A 16,893-nucleotide genomic window follows, 5' to 3' on the forward strand; every position below is an offset into this window, starting at 1 on the left:
ATACTAGGGAGTTTATGTATCTTCTACACTGAATATACTGCACAGGATGTACCTCTTAACACTATAGTGTGGCAGTACAATTATTAATTTTAGTAAACTACTACAATATGGTCATATTCTCGGGATCTCTGCAGTATATAAGATATTTTGGTCTACCATTGGTAATTCCACTATTTCTACATATTCTCTTTCATTGTCTACTATCACTTCCCAGGTATTTTGCTTTTAGCAGCTCTAATAACCCAAAGCTTCTAATATACCAACACAAGATGTCAAATTACTAACTCCTATATTAAACAAAACACAGGTTTTCTTTTAAATATTTTATTTATTTATTCATGAGAGACACAGAGAGAGAGGAAGAGACCCAGGCAGAGGGAGAAGCAGGCTCTTCGCAAGGAGCCCAATTTGGGAATCGATCTTGCATCTCGGGATCACGCCCTGAGCCAAAGGCAGATGCTCCACCACTGAGCCACCCAGGCATTCCAAAATACAGTTTTAAACCCAATCTCTGACTTAAAGGGTAGTTCCAGGCCTCTTCTGCTAGTAAAGTACTTAAGTTTAATGACATTTTATTTCTCAATCATTTTGTGCCTGGGAATAGAGTTGCCGTGGTGAAGTGACAAGAGTACTGTAATTAGAATTAACAGTGTAACGTTTGACATGTCACATAGCCATTGGGCTTTAGTTTCTAAAGCTGTAAAATAAGGATAATAACACTTGCTATATCTACCTAATAAGGTTGTTTTAAGAATCAAATTAGTTTATGTGGAAAAAAGCTTTGTAAATTATAAAATGCTATGTGTGTAACCATGAGATATAATTATTATAGGTTTACATCTATATTATTCATGAGTATTAAATTTATACAAAAAATTAGGTCCTACTCAATCATTAGATGTATTTTTTTTTCATTAGGTGTAATTTTCAAAATTTATCAAAGGTTTCTGATTGGCAAAACAAGTAACTTGTCTAGAAATTGGTTATTTTCATTACAAAAATCACTGGATTATTAAGAAAACTCAAAATTTGAATGACACATCATTAAATCTTATAACTGACTTGCCCATTTGGAATTATGGATACTGAATTATGTAATACAGACTCAGGTTACTAGTAAAATTGCAGAGAATGAGCAGTTAAAGATAAATTTTGAAACTCTACCTACTTTTTAAAATGATCTATAGAAAAACAAAGATTGGGCAGCCTGGGTGGCTCAGCGGTTTAGCACTGCCTTCAGCTCAAGGCGTGATCCTGGGGTCCCGGGATCGAGTCCCATGTCAGGCTCCCTGCATCGATCCTGCTTCTCCCTCTGCCTGTGTCTCTGCCTCTCTCTCTCTCTCTCTCTCTCTCTCTCTCTCTGTGTGTCTCTCATGAATAAATAAATAAAAACTTTAAAAAACCTATTAGAAATAAAAAAACAAAGATTATGAATTATCAAAGTTTCAGGTAGTTCATTTGAATATTATAATGGTAAAATTATAAAAATAATTTTCACTTGATACATTATTAAGAATGAAAAAATATTTTTTATTTAACTTCTCAGGATGGCTAATCAAAATTTTCATTTAAACCTAATACATAAGAAAACCCTAAACAAAAATCTTTCAAACTCTCAGGAAGAAGCTTTGCCTAGGTTATAGTTTTATGACAAGCATTTTATTTTGTCATGAAGCTGTCTCTGTTAAAAGCCTCATGATAGACACAAGTAAGAAACTTACTAAGTAGCAATTATATGTGAGTAACTTTACATTTATTATGTTATTACAACCTCTCAAACAACCCTATGTGGTAGGTATTATCACCACCTTACATCTGGAAAAAGAGACTCAGAATCAGAATAGCTAGAATAACATAGCTAGGAAGAAGCAGGTCCACAATTTGAATTCAGGAATACTTATCTCTAATAACTACCTCTTCCCCAGAAGTCACTTCTGCCATACGCTGTTTCAATTTGGTTTTAGTTTCACTCCCACCATTAATGCTTCCATATTCATTAATCATCCTATCACAAATGAACCTGAAAGAAAATCATCTAAACCCTAGCACCCTGAAGTAAGCACTGCTAGTTTTTTGTTGTCTGCTTTTCAAATTGTTGTGTATGTATGAGTGCATGTGTGTTTTAACATATTTAAGATAACACTTATACTATTTAGTGGCTTCCTTTTTCCCCACTTAATAACATAATCACTTTCCCATATCTTTAAAATTAATTTATAGTTTTCAACATCTGCACAATATCAACATACAAATTTACTATAATTTACCTAAATGTTCATTTGGATTATTTCCAGCTTTTCATTTTTTAAGTAACTTTATAATATGCATAATATCTTTTACATTTATGATTATTTCCCCAAAAAGGATTCCTAAGAAATAAAACAGGAAATACTGGGTCTGTGAAAATAAATAATCTAAGATGTTGACATATAGAATAAAATTATTTTCCAAAAAGTTTACAAAAATTTCTCCTCCCATCAGAAATTTATGAAAGCATTCATCTTACCACATCCACAATAGTACTGAATATTGCTCTTCAAAAAATATTCTTTTTAATTTGATACACAAAACCGCCACCAATTGTTTTAACTTAAGTTTTGATTCCTAGGCTAAACATTCTTTCCATGTCTTTAGGCCTTTCTATTTTGTAAGTGAATTATCAGTAATAAATTTGTCTATTTTTCATTATTTACTTACTGGTTTTTTCCATAAGGTATATAAACCCTTTAAGTATTAAAAATGTCAGTTCCCTATCACATTACTTGTAAATATTTTTGCCATTCTGTGCTTGTTTGTGACATTCAGGAATTCTTAACTTTATGTAGTCAAATTTATATATAATTTCTGTATGATTTTCCTTCATTATTTTAATGATTAAGCAGTAACCTCCATTAAATGGTAAACTACAAATTTGGCTGCATTTTCTTTTAAGACAATTGTTTTTCTTGATTTAACTCTTTAAGTAAAATTCATCTTTGTATGTGGTAGAGATGAGAATTTAAAATGAACTTTTTCTGTAATATCTAACTGATTTATTATATACTATTTACTGAACAATCAATCCCTTTGCCATTAACTTGTGATTCATCCTTTATCATAGAAACATGTGGTAAATCGTATATATCAGAATATTTTTGGGTTATACAGTATGTGTCTAAACTTGCATTGATATGCTGTTCTGCTTAAAGCAGTAGCTTTATAAGGTTTTAAACAAGAGGTAAGGTAAGAAGGGGGTGCTATTATCAAAATGTTTTAGTTTTTTCCATTTCTTTACTTTTCTAGATAGGTTAGTAAAATTATTCTGTCACTTTAAAACAAACAAAAATTCCTATTGGGGCTCTGTTTGAAAAAAAATTATTATTCATTTATTTGTTTATTAAATATTTTACTTATTTATTCATGAGAGACATGGGGCGAGGGCAGAGACATAGACAGAGGGAGAAGCAGGCTCCCTATGATGTGGGACTCGATCCCCAAACCCTAGGATCATGACCTGAACTGAAGGCAGATGCTCAACCCCTAAGCCACCCCAGGTGCCCTGAAAAATTTTTTTAAACCTATAAATTAATTCTGGAAAAATTGGGGTCTTTACAATTATCAGCCATTCATCCAAATATATTTTCTTAATATTAGCAATGTAAACATGACTTAAGGATTTTGTGTGTTTGTCTATGTGTGGGAGGTAAGTAGTTTTCAGGAGAGAGAAATTTGGGGGGGTACTTTTCCATTTAAAAAATATATATGATATATATTATAGTATTCTTTAACACATACAAAAATATACTTTTTAAAGTCTTTTACTAAGGCATAAAGTATATGACCTCACTTTAGATGATGTAACAGTTTTATTGTATACACAAGTATAATAAAAAAACTTTTATTATTATTAAGCTATCTATAGAAGTAATAAATCATTTTCTAAAAGCCTGTTCAATGAATATACTAATTTATTGTCTTTTGGGAAATGCATTTAAAATGCTTGCTCTTACCTAATACTCCAGACTTAGGAATCAAAACTTACTGACTGCATCTCTGTGCAAGTATGGGTTTAGATAGTCCCACATCTAGAATGAAGGTATCAAGAGCTTAAAAGAAAATTAGAAATGACTACAAGTAAAAATTTCTCAAACACATTCTTGAAACTTCTACACTATAACACAAAAAAATCATGGACTCGGGCCTTGTTTCACTGTTGCCATTCTGTGTCTTGAGACCAGCTTTTAACAAGGTCCTTTAAAAACCCTCCTTAGAATGGTGTTCTAAATAGACCCTACCATAAACTGAATTCTGTTCTATAATAAACAATATGCCAAGATAATAATGTATATTCATGCATGGCATGTTCTGCGCTGGATATAGACAGATACAAGTCAGAGACCTTAGCCACTTAAGCACTGGCTAGCATACTATTCTTTTTTCATAGCAAGTTCCAGAGTTCTGGGAATCAATAATAGATCTCCCATACTCAACATCTTAATTCTGGAAGTGAGATGTTGATACACTATCACCCAATTAAAATGCTATGTCCAGACCACCACTTTAAGACAAAATGAAGTAGACAAGGACAGGATACATTTCCTGCCTGAAAGAAAACACAGTAAAAAATCTATGAAATAACACTTTTCAAGATATTAGCCATCGTCAACAAAGGATATTAAAAAATGGGAAACAAAGTAAGCCCTAGAGCTTTCCTACCTTGCTATCTAGAAAGAGTTTCTAAGAAGCAGTGCAGGGAGGCCAAGTCATGCAGAGCCTATAAGACTCCCTGAATTAATGAGAGGCGGGGGAGACAAGAAGGATGGACTTTATAAGATATAGAAAGGATAATTTCAGGGAAAGAGAGAAGTATAGAGTTATGTAGAGGTCTCCTTCAAATATTTAGCAGAGCAATGCTTAGAACATAGGAGTGAGGAAATTATCCTGAGCTAGGAAACAATCAATGAAAGGATTAAAGGGACTATTCTATGGAACTTACACAGGGCCAGGAATACTTCCTGTTACCTCCAACCAGAGCCGAAAAATTCATAATTCACAGGGTATTAGAAAGAGTAATCCAAAGTGTTTTGCTTCAGAGTGGTGCAAAATTAGTCCCTGATGAAATGCTGCTCTGGTCCAGTTTAACAACCTAAAAAAATCAAATTAGTTTTATATTCCAGAACAATTCTCAATTTTTATAAAGATACAAAAATTTGATCACCTGACAAGATAAATTTCAGAAAGTCTGCCATCCAATAAAAAATTGCCAATCATGCATCTGAGGAAACTACCTGAGCCCAGTTAATCCTAAAGGATTAAAAACAAGAATCCACAGAATTCACAAAGTAACAGGATTGGTCCTGTTCTCAAAAGTGAGAGTGAAAAACTTCATAATTCACAGGGTATTAGTTTAGAATACTAAGAAGGGTCATGTTTCAGTATTGGGAAAAATTAATTTTGGACTAAATTCTGCTCTGGTCTCACATAATAAAGCTTAAAAGCAAGACTCAAAAGGTTAACTGCATCCAAGAACAAAGCTAAATACTACTTATAAGAAAACAATAGTATCCAGAATACAAGAAAAATAAATTCAGTAAGACCTAACATCCAATAAAAAAATTAATGCAATTTCACTGCTATTGAAACATGAAAGCAATCATAGACAGTATTTATACCAATGGGTATGGCTGTGTTCCAATAAAACTGTATTTACAGAAATGGGCAACTAGCCACATTTGGCCTGAGACCACAGATTCCAGACTCCTGATTTATAGATATATATGATAAACACTAAAACAACTACTAAAGTAACACAAAAAGTGTTATAGATAAAAACAGTTAAATTAAAAATAAGGCAATAAAAGGGGAATGGTGGTCCAAGATATTGCCATTGGAAGATCCAGAACTAATCTCCTCCTGTGGACACACAAAATCTATGGCTACATATGGAAAAGTTCCCTATGAAAAATACCTGAAAACTAGCTAAACATATTCTTCATGAGAAATGGCAAAAGGCCCATACACTTAGTGGCTATAGAAGTGGGCTGAGGAAATTAGGCCAGGGGATACCTTCTTTGTGCTCTCTCTTAGTCTTGCTACAGCTTATTGGTACCTTACAGAAAGGAACTTATACGATCATATAAAGCTCTGTTTTTTGCAACTATAGCTCAGGGGACCCCCTCCAAATTGCCTGGTCTGAAGGCTAGCAGGGTTTACAATTGTAGCCCAAAGGAGTGTATATATTGGCATGCTTTAAAGCTACTGCCTGAAGATCTGGCTTTCAATCAAACTGAAACTAGGTACTGACTGAGATCTTTCTACTTGGAACCCTCACAGGTTTTGGCACATCCGCAATAAATGGGACCTATCAAGTATAAATCAGGCTGCTTTGACAATAATGAAGTTTTTTTTTTTAAGATTTTATTTATTTATTGAGAGAGAGAGAGAAATGAGGGATAGAGAGAGAAGAATCACAAGCATACTTCATGCTGAATGCAGATCCTGATGTGGAGCTTGACTTCCAAACTGCAAATTATGACTTGAGCCAAAATCAAGAGTCAGATGCCTAATTAACTGAGCCACACAGGTGCCCAAAGTAATCATGAAGGTTTAGGAGACAAGCATGCACTAGGGTACGGTTGAAAGATAAGATTCATCTCTTACACAACTTACACAAGAGCACTTCTTCAAGACTGAGAGAAGTATATGTTTCACCTCATACATAAAACACAGAAAGCCACACAAAATGGGGAAATAGAAGAATATGCTCCAAATGAAAGAATAAGATAAAAACTCAGGAAAAAACCTCAATGTAACATAGATAAGTAATTTACCTAATAAGGAGTTTAAAGTAATAATTATAAAGATGGTCACCACACTATAGAGAAAAATGGAAACACAGTGAAAACTTCAAGAGAAAGAAAAAATAAGAAAGTACCAAACAAAGATCATAGAGCTGAAGAACAAAAGAAATAAATTGAAAATATACTAGAGGGGTTCAACAGCTGACTAGATGAAGCAGAAGAAATAGTTATTTAGAAGATAGGACAAATGAACTCATTCAAAAAGAGCAGAAAAGGAAAAAAAAGAATTAAAAAAAGTGAAGATAGCTTTTGTGTTCTATGGACAACACATTATAGGGGTCCCAGAAAAAGAAGGAGGAGGAAGAGGGAGGGAGGGAGGGGAGACAGAGAGAGAAAGAGAGAGAGAGAGAGAAAATGGCAGAAAATTTATCTGAAGAAACAATAGCTGAAAACTTCTGTAACCTGGGGAAGGAAACAACATCTGGATAAAGGAAGCTCACAGAGTTCCAAATAAGAAAAACCCAAAAAAAGACCCACCAAAAGACACATAAATAAAATTTCAAAAGTTAAAAATGAAGAGAAAGTCTTAAAATCATCAAGAGAAAAATTACTTATTACACCAAGGGACCCTTATAGGACTATCAATAGATTTTTTCAACAGAAAATTTGCAGGCCAGAAGAGAGTGGCACAATATACTCAAAAGCCTGAAAGGAAAACAAAAACCTTACAATAATAGTCTATCCAGTAAGATCAGCATTTAGAATTGAAGAAAAAATAAAGAGTTTTCCAGACAAGAAAAAGCCAAAGAGTTCATCACCACTACAGTGGCCTTATAAAAAATGACAAGAGATTTCTTTAAGTAGAAAAAAATATGTGTTAATTACTAACAAGAAAATATGTGGAATTTTAACTCTCACTAGTAAAAGTAAATAGAGGAGTCCCCATCCTTTTTGGCAAGAGATATGTTTCAACATAGTCCTGAGGCTGAAAGTAGTACCAAACCTTGTATATGCTATATTTTTTCAATGCATGCAAATCTATGATAAAGTTTAACTTAATTTTAGCATAGTAAGAGATGAGCAAGAATAACATAATGAAACAAGAACAATTCAAACATTATGCTATAACAAAAGTTACATGAATGCAGTCTCTGTATCTCTCAAAATAATTACTGTACTGCACTCACCCTTTTTTCTTGTGATGATCTGAGATGATAAAATGCCTAGTGATGTAAGATGAATTAAAGGGAATAATGTAGGCATTATGCCATAGCATTAACCTAATATTGACCTTCTGAGGATATGTCTTAAGTAGGATTATCTGCCTCTGGACCATGGGTAAATGAAACCAAACAAAGAAAAGAAACTGCAGATAATGAGGGACTGTATATAATAAGGGTAGGTAATTAATTGTTTACAAAGGTAGTATGAAAAATAAAGGGCACAAGTAGTAAAAATAAAGATAAATGCAATAATCACTTAAGTGATATACAAAATAAAAGGATGTAAAATGTTACATCAAAAACATAAAATGTGGCATAAGGAGTAAAAAATTATAAAATACATATGTATAAAGAGAGGGATAAAGAGAGAGCGAGAAAGAAGAAGAGAGAGGGAGAAAAATTAAGAAAGGGACAAAGAGGGAGAGAGAAAGAGGGAAACAGAGAAAGGCTTTTATATGTGAGCCCCATGGTAACCAAAAAGCAAAAACTTATAGTAGATAAAAAAGATAGTAACAAAGGCATGTATGTGTTACACTGAGGAAAATCATCAAACCACAAAGGAAAAGAGCAGAAGAAGAAAAAGAGAGAAACCATAAAAGAGCTAGAAAATAATTAACAAAATGGCAATAAGTACCATACTTATCGATAATTATTTAAATATAAATGGATTTTTTTAATCAAAGGACACAGAGTGGCTGAATAAATATAAAACAAGACCCATCTATATGCTGTCTACAAGAGACTCATTTTAAACCTAAGGACACACACACACACACACACACACACACACACAGGGTAAGTATACACAGACTAAAAGTGAAGGCATGGACAAATAACAAAATGGCAATAAATACATACCTACAAAAATTACTTTGAATATAAATGGACTAAATGCTCAAATAAAAAGGTATAGGGTGACAGAGGGAATTAAAAAAAAAAAAAACACCGATCTATATACTCCCTAAAAGACTCATTTCAAACCTAAATGTTGAAAGTGTGAGGATGGAGAAACACCATACAAATGGATGTCAAAAGAAAGCTGGGATAGCAATATTTATATCAAACAAAAAAAAAAACTTTAAAACAGTGGATAACAACAAAGAAACTATATAATAATAAAGGAGAAAATCCACCAAGAAGATGTAATAACTGCAAATATTTATGCACTGAAGATGGGAACACCCAAATACATAAGACAGTTAACAAACATAAGAGAAACACATTGATAGTAATACAACAGTAGTGGACTTTAACGCCCCACTGACATAGACTGACAAATATTCTAAACAAAACCAACAAGGAAATAGTAGCTTTGAATGACACACAGATTCAGACAGATATAACAAATATATTCAGAGCATTCCAAAATAAAACAGTATACTACACATTCTTTTCAAGTACACATGGAATATTTTCCAGAACAGATCACATATTAGGCAACAAAACAAATATTAACAAATTGAAAAATATTAGAGTCATACCATACATCTTTTCTGACTATGACACTATGAAACTAGAAATCCACCACAAGAAAAATCTGGAAAGAGCATGAAAACATGAAGGTTAAATGACATGCTACTAAATAAGGAATGTGTCAACCAAGAAATTCAAGAAGATTTCAAAAATTATGGGGAAACAAATAAAAGGGAAAACAATGATCCAAAATCTTTTAGATGCAGCAAAAGCATGTATAAGAGGGAAGGTAATAACAATAAAGGCCAACTGCAAGAAGCAAGAAAAATCACCAATAAACAACCTAACCTTACACCTTAAACAGCCAGAAAAAAGAGAACAAACAGAAACCAAAACTAGTAGAAGGAAGAAAATAATAAATGCTTGAGCAGAAATACATGACATAGAAAGCAAAAAAAGCAATACAACAGATAAATGAAATCAGGATTTGGTTCCCTGAGGTCAAGAAAATTGATAAACTTCTAGCCAGGGTCATCAAAAAATAAAAAAATTAAAATAAAATAAAAAAATTACAAATGAAAGAGAAATAACATCCAAAATCACACAAATAAAAACAATTTTAAGAGAGTACTATGAAAATGGGGAAAAATAATAGGGGAGATAGACATGAGCACACAGTGCTCAAGTAGAACACTTTCTTTTACAAGTAGAACACTTTCTTAAAGCCACTGGCTGGGTAAATGAGAGGGGTTTATTTTCTTGAGTTTTTGGAACCAGGAGGCTTGAAAACTGGAGTTTTAAAGGTCTGTGGGCTTGGCTAGGATAGAGCCCTGAGGGTACTGCCCTACTCCTGGAGAGAAATCAGACAAACAATCAGAGCCAGGGGGCAGATAGAATAATCTAAGGAACTTCTGAAACCAAGAGTAGGGAGATTATTCACTCATCTTAGAGCATGTCTCTGATAGGTAGTATTCAAGAAGATACATCTCCAGGGACAAAGGATCCAGAAGGTGCCATTATCCCAATGAAACTGTAAGAAAAGGTCATAGAGACCTCAGTGAAATAGATAGAAGTAACATGCCTAACGGTGAATTTAAAGCAACAATCTAAGGATATGAGCTGGATTTGAGGAAAGAATGTAGGACTTCATGAGTTTCTTCTTGCAGATGTAAAAGAGCCAAAAACAATTGTCAGAAATGAAAAATGCAACAACCGAGATTTGGAATAGACTAGATGCAATGAAAACAAGCATGAAAGAAGCAAAGGAACAAATTAGTGATACAGAAGATAAAAGCGTGGGAAACTATGAAACTGAGCAAAACAGAGGAAAAAAATTATAGAACATGAGTAGAGACTTTGGGAACTTAGGGACTCCATCAAACATAATTACATTTATATCACAGGAGTCCCATGGAAAGAAGAGAGAGAAAAGGGGATAGAAAAATTATTTCATGAAATAACAGCTAAAAACATCACTAATATGGTGAAAGAAACAGACATCTAGGTCCAGAAGGCAGAGATCTCCCATCAAATTCAATAAAAGTAGGCCAACATCAACAATACTGTAGTTACATTTGCAAAATATAGTGACAAAGAAAAAAATCTTAAAAGTAGCAAGACAAAAACAGTCCCCAACTCACAAGACTCATAAAACTAGCTGCAGATCTTTCAACAGAAACATGGCAAGCCAGAAGAAAGAGGCATGATATATTCAAAGTAGTGAGTGGGAAAAATATGCTGTCAAGAATATCCTTCCAGGCTATCACTAAGAATAGAGGGAGAGATAAAGAATTTACTAGACAAAAACTAAAGGACACTGTGATGACTAAACCAGCTCTACAAGACATAATAAAGGCAGCTCTTTGAGTGGAAAGAAAACCAAAGTCAAAAAGGCAAGAATAAAACAGAAAAAAATCTCTAGAAACAATGAGAAAACAAGCGATAAAATGGCACTAAGTACATATCTATAAATAATTACAATGAATGTAATTGGATTAAAACTTGAATCAAAAGGTGTACAGTGTCAGAATGGATTTAAAAACGAAACACCACAAGACCCACCTATATGCTGCCAACAAGAGACTCACTTTAAACATAAAAACGGGGTGGGGCAAGATGGTGGAAGAGTAGGGTCCCCAAGTCACGTGTCCCCACCAACTTACCTAGATAACTTTCAAATCATCCTGAAAAGGTATGAATTCAGCCTGAGATTTAAAGAGAGAACAGCTGGAATGCTACAGAGAATAGTTTGCTCTTCTAACAAGGTAGGAAGGCGGGGGAAAAAAATAAATAAATAAAGGATCAAGTGAGGGAGGGGCCCCTGCAAGGAGCCACGCTAAAGCCGGACTGTGAACGCCTTCAGGACAGGAAAGCCCAGTACCGGAGAAGCAGGAACTTTGAAAATCTACACCGGATCCTTCCCGGTAGGAAAGGCGCTCACAGATAATTTGGGCAGGATCCAAGGAGGCGCAGTGGAGCCTCCAGGTTCCGGGGTCACTAACAGAGGAAGCGCGCCCAGGGGAGACTGCACCACAGACGGCAGGCGGATCTTGGTAAAGGCCTGGAGCATGCACACAGCGAGGCCTCGGGAGCAGCTCAGGCAGTGGCTCCAAGTGGACGGGGTTGCACGGCCCTGGGAGCGCAATTCCAGCGGTGCAGGTCCCTGATTTCAGTGTGCCAGGGGACACAGCCCAGGATCGTGCACTCCCCTCGGGACAGACGGAGGCTGGGAGGGCACAGGACAGCAAGGACAATTCCGCCAACACTGGGCGACCCTGAGCTGTGCAGCTCAGTGGCCCCTGCCCCTGGGAGCATCCAAGACAGTGTGGACTGGGAGCTGCTGTAGTTACTGCGGGAGCTGACTCTAGATCTGGAGAGCTGGCCACCGCTAGTGGAATTGTTCCTCCTGGTGTCACCCTCTGCCTGGGACAGAAGGGAGCAACTAGAGAACAGGGGCCTCAAAGGATTAAAAACTCCCACTGAGCCATGCTCCTAACAGGGGGGTGGGGCAGCTCCCTCAGGTGCACACAACTGAGAATCAGTACGGCAGAACCCTCCCCCAGAAGACCAGCTGGAAGGACAGGGAAAGAGCACATTCTTGACTGAGCAGAGCTGGAAAGCTCCAGGCGAAGTCGAGGGACTTACAATATATAGAATCACAGGATACCCCTCCTTGTTTTTTTGTTTGTTTTTTATTTTTCTCTCTCGTTTTTTTTTTTTTTCTTCCTTTTCCCATTACAACTCGTTCTTAACCACACTGGACTGAGCAAAATGCCTAGAAAGAATGCACGACAAAAAAAAAAAAATCAGAAACCATACTCTTTCCCAGAGAGTTACAGAATTTGGATTGCAATTCGATGTCAGAAAGCCAATTCAGAAGCACAATTATACCTAATGGTGGCTCTGAAAAAAGCATAAAGGATTCAAGAGACTTCATGACTGCAGAATTTAGATCTAAACAGGCCAAAATTAAAAATCAATTAAATGAGATGCAATCCAAACTAGAGGTCCTAAACGACGAGGGTTAATGAGGTGGCAGAAAGAGTGAGTGACATAGAAGACAAGTTGATGGCAAGGAAGGAAGCTGAGGAAAAAAGAGAAAAACAATTAAAAGACCATGAGAAAGGTTAAGGGAAACAAATGACAGTCTCAGAAGGAAAAATCTACGTTTAATAATTGGGATTCCAGAGGGCGCCGAAAGGGACAGTGGACCAGAAAGTGTATTTGAACAAATCAAAGTCAAGAACTTCCCTAACGTGGAGAGGGAACAGGCATTCATATCCAGGAGATAGAGAGATACCCCCTAAAATTAATAAAAACCATTCAACACCTCAATACTTAATAGTGAAACTTGCAAATTCCAAAGATAAAGAAAATCCTTAAAGCAGTAAGAGACAAGAGATCCCCAACTTATATGGGTGGAAGTATTAGGTTAACAGCAGGTCTCTCCACAGAGACATGGCAGGCCAAAAGGGGCTGGCAGGATATATTCAGGATCCTAAGTGAGAAGAACATGTAGCCAAGAATACTCTATCCAGCAAGGCTCTCATTCAGAATAGAAGGAGAGGTAAAGAGCTTCCAAGATAGGCAGAAACTGAAAGAATATGTGACCACCAAACCAGCTCTACAATAAATATTAAAAGGGTCTCTGTAAAAGAAAGAGGAAGCCCAAAGAAATAAGCCACAAAAACAGAGACTGAATAGGTATTATGATGACACTAAATTCATATCTTTCAATAGTAACTCTGAATGTGAATGGGCTTAATGACCCCATCCAAAGGCGCAGGGTTTCAGGCTGGATAAAAAAGCAAGAACCATCTATTTGCTGTCAACAAGAGACTCATTTTAAACCGAAGGATACCTCCAGCCTGAAAATAAAAGGTTGGAGAACCATTTACCATTCAAATGGTCCTCAAAAGAAAGCAGGGGTAACAATCCTCATATCAGATAAATTAAACGTTATCCCAAAGTCTCCCAGTATAAGTGTATTTTTATCTAAGTATGTCTTAACATTGGTTATTAATTGATTGATATACTTGGCAGCTCCCACATTAGGGGCATAAATATTCATGATTGTTAGGTCCTCTTGTTGGATAGATCCTTTAAGTATGATAGAGTGTCCCTCTTCAGATCTTACTACAGTCTTCGGGATATACTTTAATTTAACTGATATGAGGATGGCTATCCCTGCTTTCTTTTGAGGACCATTTGAATGGTAAATGATTCTCCAAACTTTTATTTTTAGGCTGGAGGTGTCCTTAGGTCTAAAATGAGTCTCTTGTAAACAGCAAATAGATGGGTCTTGCTTTTTTATCCAGTCTGAAACCCTGCGCCTTTTGATGGAGTCATTAAGCCCATTCACGTTCAGAGTTACTATTGAAAGATATGAATTTAGTGTCATCATGATACCTATTCAGTCCCTGTTTTTGTGGATTGTTTCCTTGGACTTCCTCTTTCTTTTACAGAGTCCCCCTTAATATTTCTTGCAGAGCTGGTTTTGTGGTCGCATAGTCTTTCAATTTCTGCCTATCTTGGAAGCTCTTTATCTCTCCTTCTATTCTGATGAGAGCCTTGCTGGATATAACATTCGTGGCTGCATGTTCTTCTCATTTAAGACCCTGAATATATCCTGCCAGCCACTTTTGGCCTGCCATGTCTCTGTGGAGAGGCCTGCTGTTAACCTAATACTTCCACCCATATAAGTTGGGGATCTCTTGTCTCTTACTGCTTTAAGGATTTTCTTTATCTTTGGAATTTGCAAGTTTCACTATTAAGTATTGAGGTGTTGAATGGTTTTTATTAATTTTAGGGGGTATCTCTCTATCTCCTGGATATGAATGCCTGTTCCCTCTCCACGTTAGGGAAGTTCTTGACTTTGATTTGTTCAAATACACTTTCTGGTCCACTGTCCCTTTCGGCGCCCTCTGGAATCCCAATTATTAAACGTAGATTTTTCCTTCTGAGACTGTCATTTGTTTCCCTTAACCTTTCTCATGGTCTTTTAATTGTTTTTCTCTTTTTTCCTCAGCTTCCTTCCTTGCCATCAACTTGTCTTCTATGTCACTCACTCTTTCTGCCACCTCATTAACCCTCGTCGTTTAGGACCTCTAGTTTGGATTGCATCTCATTTAATTGATTTTTAATTTTGGCCTGTTTAGATCTAAATTCTGCAGTCATGAAGTGACTTTATGCTTTTTTCCAGAGCCACCAGTAGCTTTATAATTGTGCTTCTGAATTGGCTTTCTGACATCGAATTGTAATCTAACTTCTGTAATTCTGTGGGAGAGAGTACTCTGATTCTTTCTTTTGGTGAGTTCTTCCTTCTAGTCATTTTGCTTAGTTCAGAGTAGCTAAAAACAAGTTGTACTGGAAAAGGGAAGAAAAAAAGGGGGGGCAAACAAACAAAAAAAAAAACAAAAAACAAGGAGGGGTATCCTGTGATTCTATATATTGCAAGTCCCTGGAATTCCCCTGGAGCTTTCCAGCACTGCTTGGTTAAGAACTTGCTCTTCCCCTGTCCTCCCAGCTGGTTTATGGGGGAGGGGCCTGCTGTGCTGATTCTCAGGTGTGTGCACCTAGGGGAGCTGCCCCGCCCCCTGCAAGGTGCATGGTTCAGTGAGAACTGTTTATCCTGTGAGGCCCCTGCTCCTTGGTTGCCAAGCTCATTCCCATGCACATGGTGACAGCAGGAGGAACAACAGTGGTGGCTTCCAGCTCTCCAGCTCTTGAGTCAGCTCCAGGAGTAACTACCCTAGTCTCCCAGTCCATAGGGGCCTGGATGCTCCAGGGGCGAGGGGCACTGATCTGCACAGCTCGGGGCCGCCTGGTAGCAGGAACATCCTCACTGTCCTGTGTCCTCATAGCCTCAGTCTGTCCCAAGGGGAGCACTGGATCCTGGGCTGTGTCCCCTGGCGCCTTGTGCTACAGGGCCTGCGCCACTGGAATTGCACTGCCAGGACTCCACAGGCCCCTCTGCGCAGATCATCCACCTGAGCTGCTGCCTGAGCTGCTCCTGGGGCCACGCAGCCCCCTCCAAGGGGAGCCACTGCCTGAGCTGCTGCCTGGGCGGCTCCCGGGGCTATTCCCTGGGCCCCTCCGGGCGCACCCGCCAGCCCTTTAGGGGGCTCTCCCCAGGGGCACACTTCCTCTGTTAGTGACCCCGGGAACCTGGGGGCTCCACTGTTCCTCCTGGGATCCTGAGTTCCCTGCGAGCGCCTTTCATCCGGGAAGATTGGTAAAGTTCCTGCTTCTCTGGGACTGGGCTTTCCTGTCCTGGAGGCTCTCGCCACCCAGCCTTAGCCCGGCTCCTCATGGGGGCCCCACCCCCTTGGATGCTTTTTTATTTGTTTATTTTCCTCCCTTTTCCTACCCTGATAGAAGCAGGAACTCTTCTCACGTAGCATTCCAGCTATTCTCTCTTTAAATATCAGGCTGAATTCATAGGTTTTCAGAACGACTTGAAAGTTATCTAGGTAAGTTGGTGGGGACAGGTGACTTGTGGATCCTACTCTTCTGCCATCTTGCCTCGCTCTTACAATGTCCATTCTTGATAAAAAAAAAATTCAACATACTAGGTCTAGAGGAGGCATACTGGAACATAATAAAGGGTTTATATGTAAAACTCACAGCAAACATAATATTCAATGGGGAAAACCTGAGAAGTTTTCCCCTAAAATCAGGAATAAGAAAACTATGTCCACTCTTACCACTTTTATTCAATATATTACTGGAAGTCCTAGACACAATAATCAGAAAACAAAAAGAAATAAAATGAATATAAATCATCAAGGAAGACATAAAACTTTTAGTATTTGTAGTTGAGATGATACTCTATCAGAAGAAAATCAGAAAGACTCCACCAAAAAAACACTATAACTGATAAACAACGTCAGTGAAGTTGCAGGATATGAAATACATGTAAAGAAAAGTGTTTCATTCCTACACACATATAATAAAGCAGCAGTATTGGCCTATTTTTC

General features: G+C 37.1%; 1 protein-coding gene across 9 annotated transcripts in view; it reads right to left on the minus strand.

Annotated features, from left to right (window-relative positions):
- The window catches only part of RPS6KA6 (ribosomal protein S6 kinase A6), a 199,826-nt gene that overhangs the window by 63,192 nt on the left and 119,741 nt on the right, over nt 1-16,893 (minus strand). The window lies entirely within an intron of this gene.

The sequence above is a fragment of the Vulpes lagopus genome, chromosome X (genome assembly GCF_018345385.1).
Source record: "Vulpes lagopus strain Blue_001 chromosome X, ASM1834538v1, whole genome shotgun sequence".
In the NCBI taxonomy this organism is placed as follows: Eukaryota; Metazoa; Chordata; class Mammalia; order Carnivora; family Canidae; genus Vulpes; species Vulpes lagopus.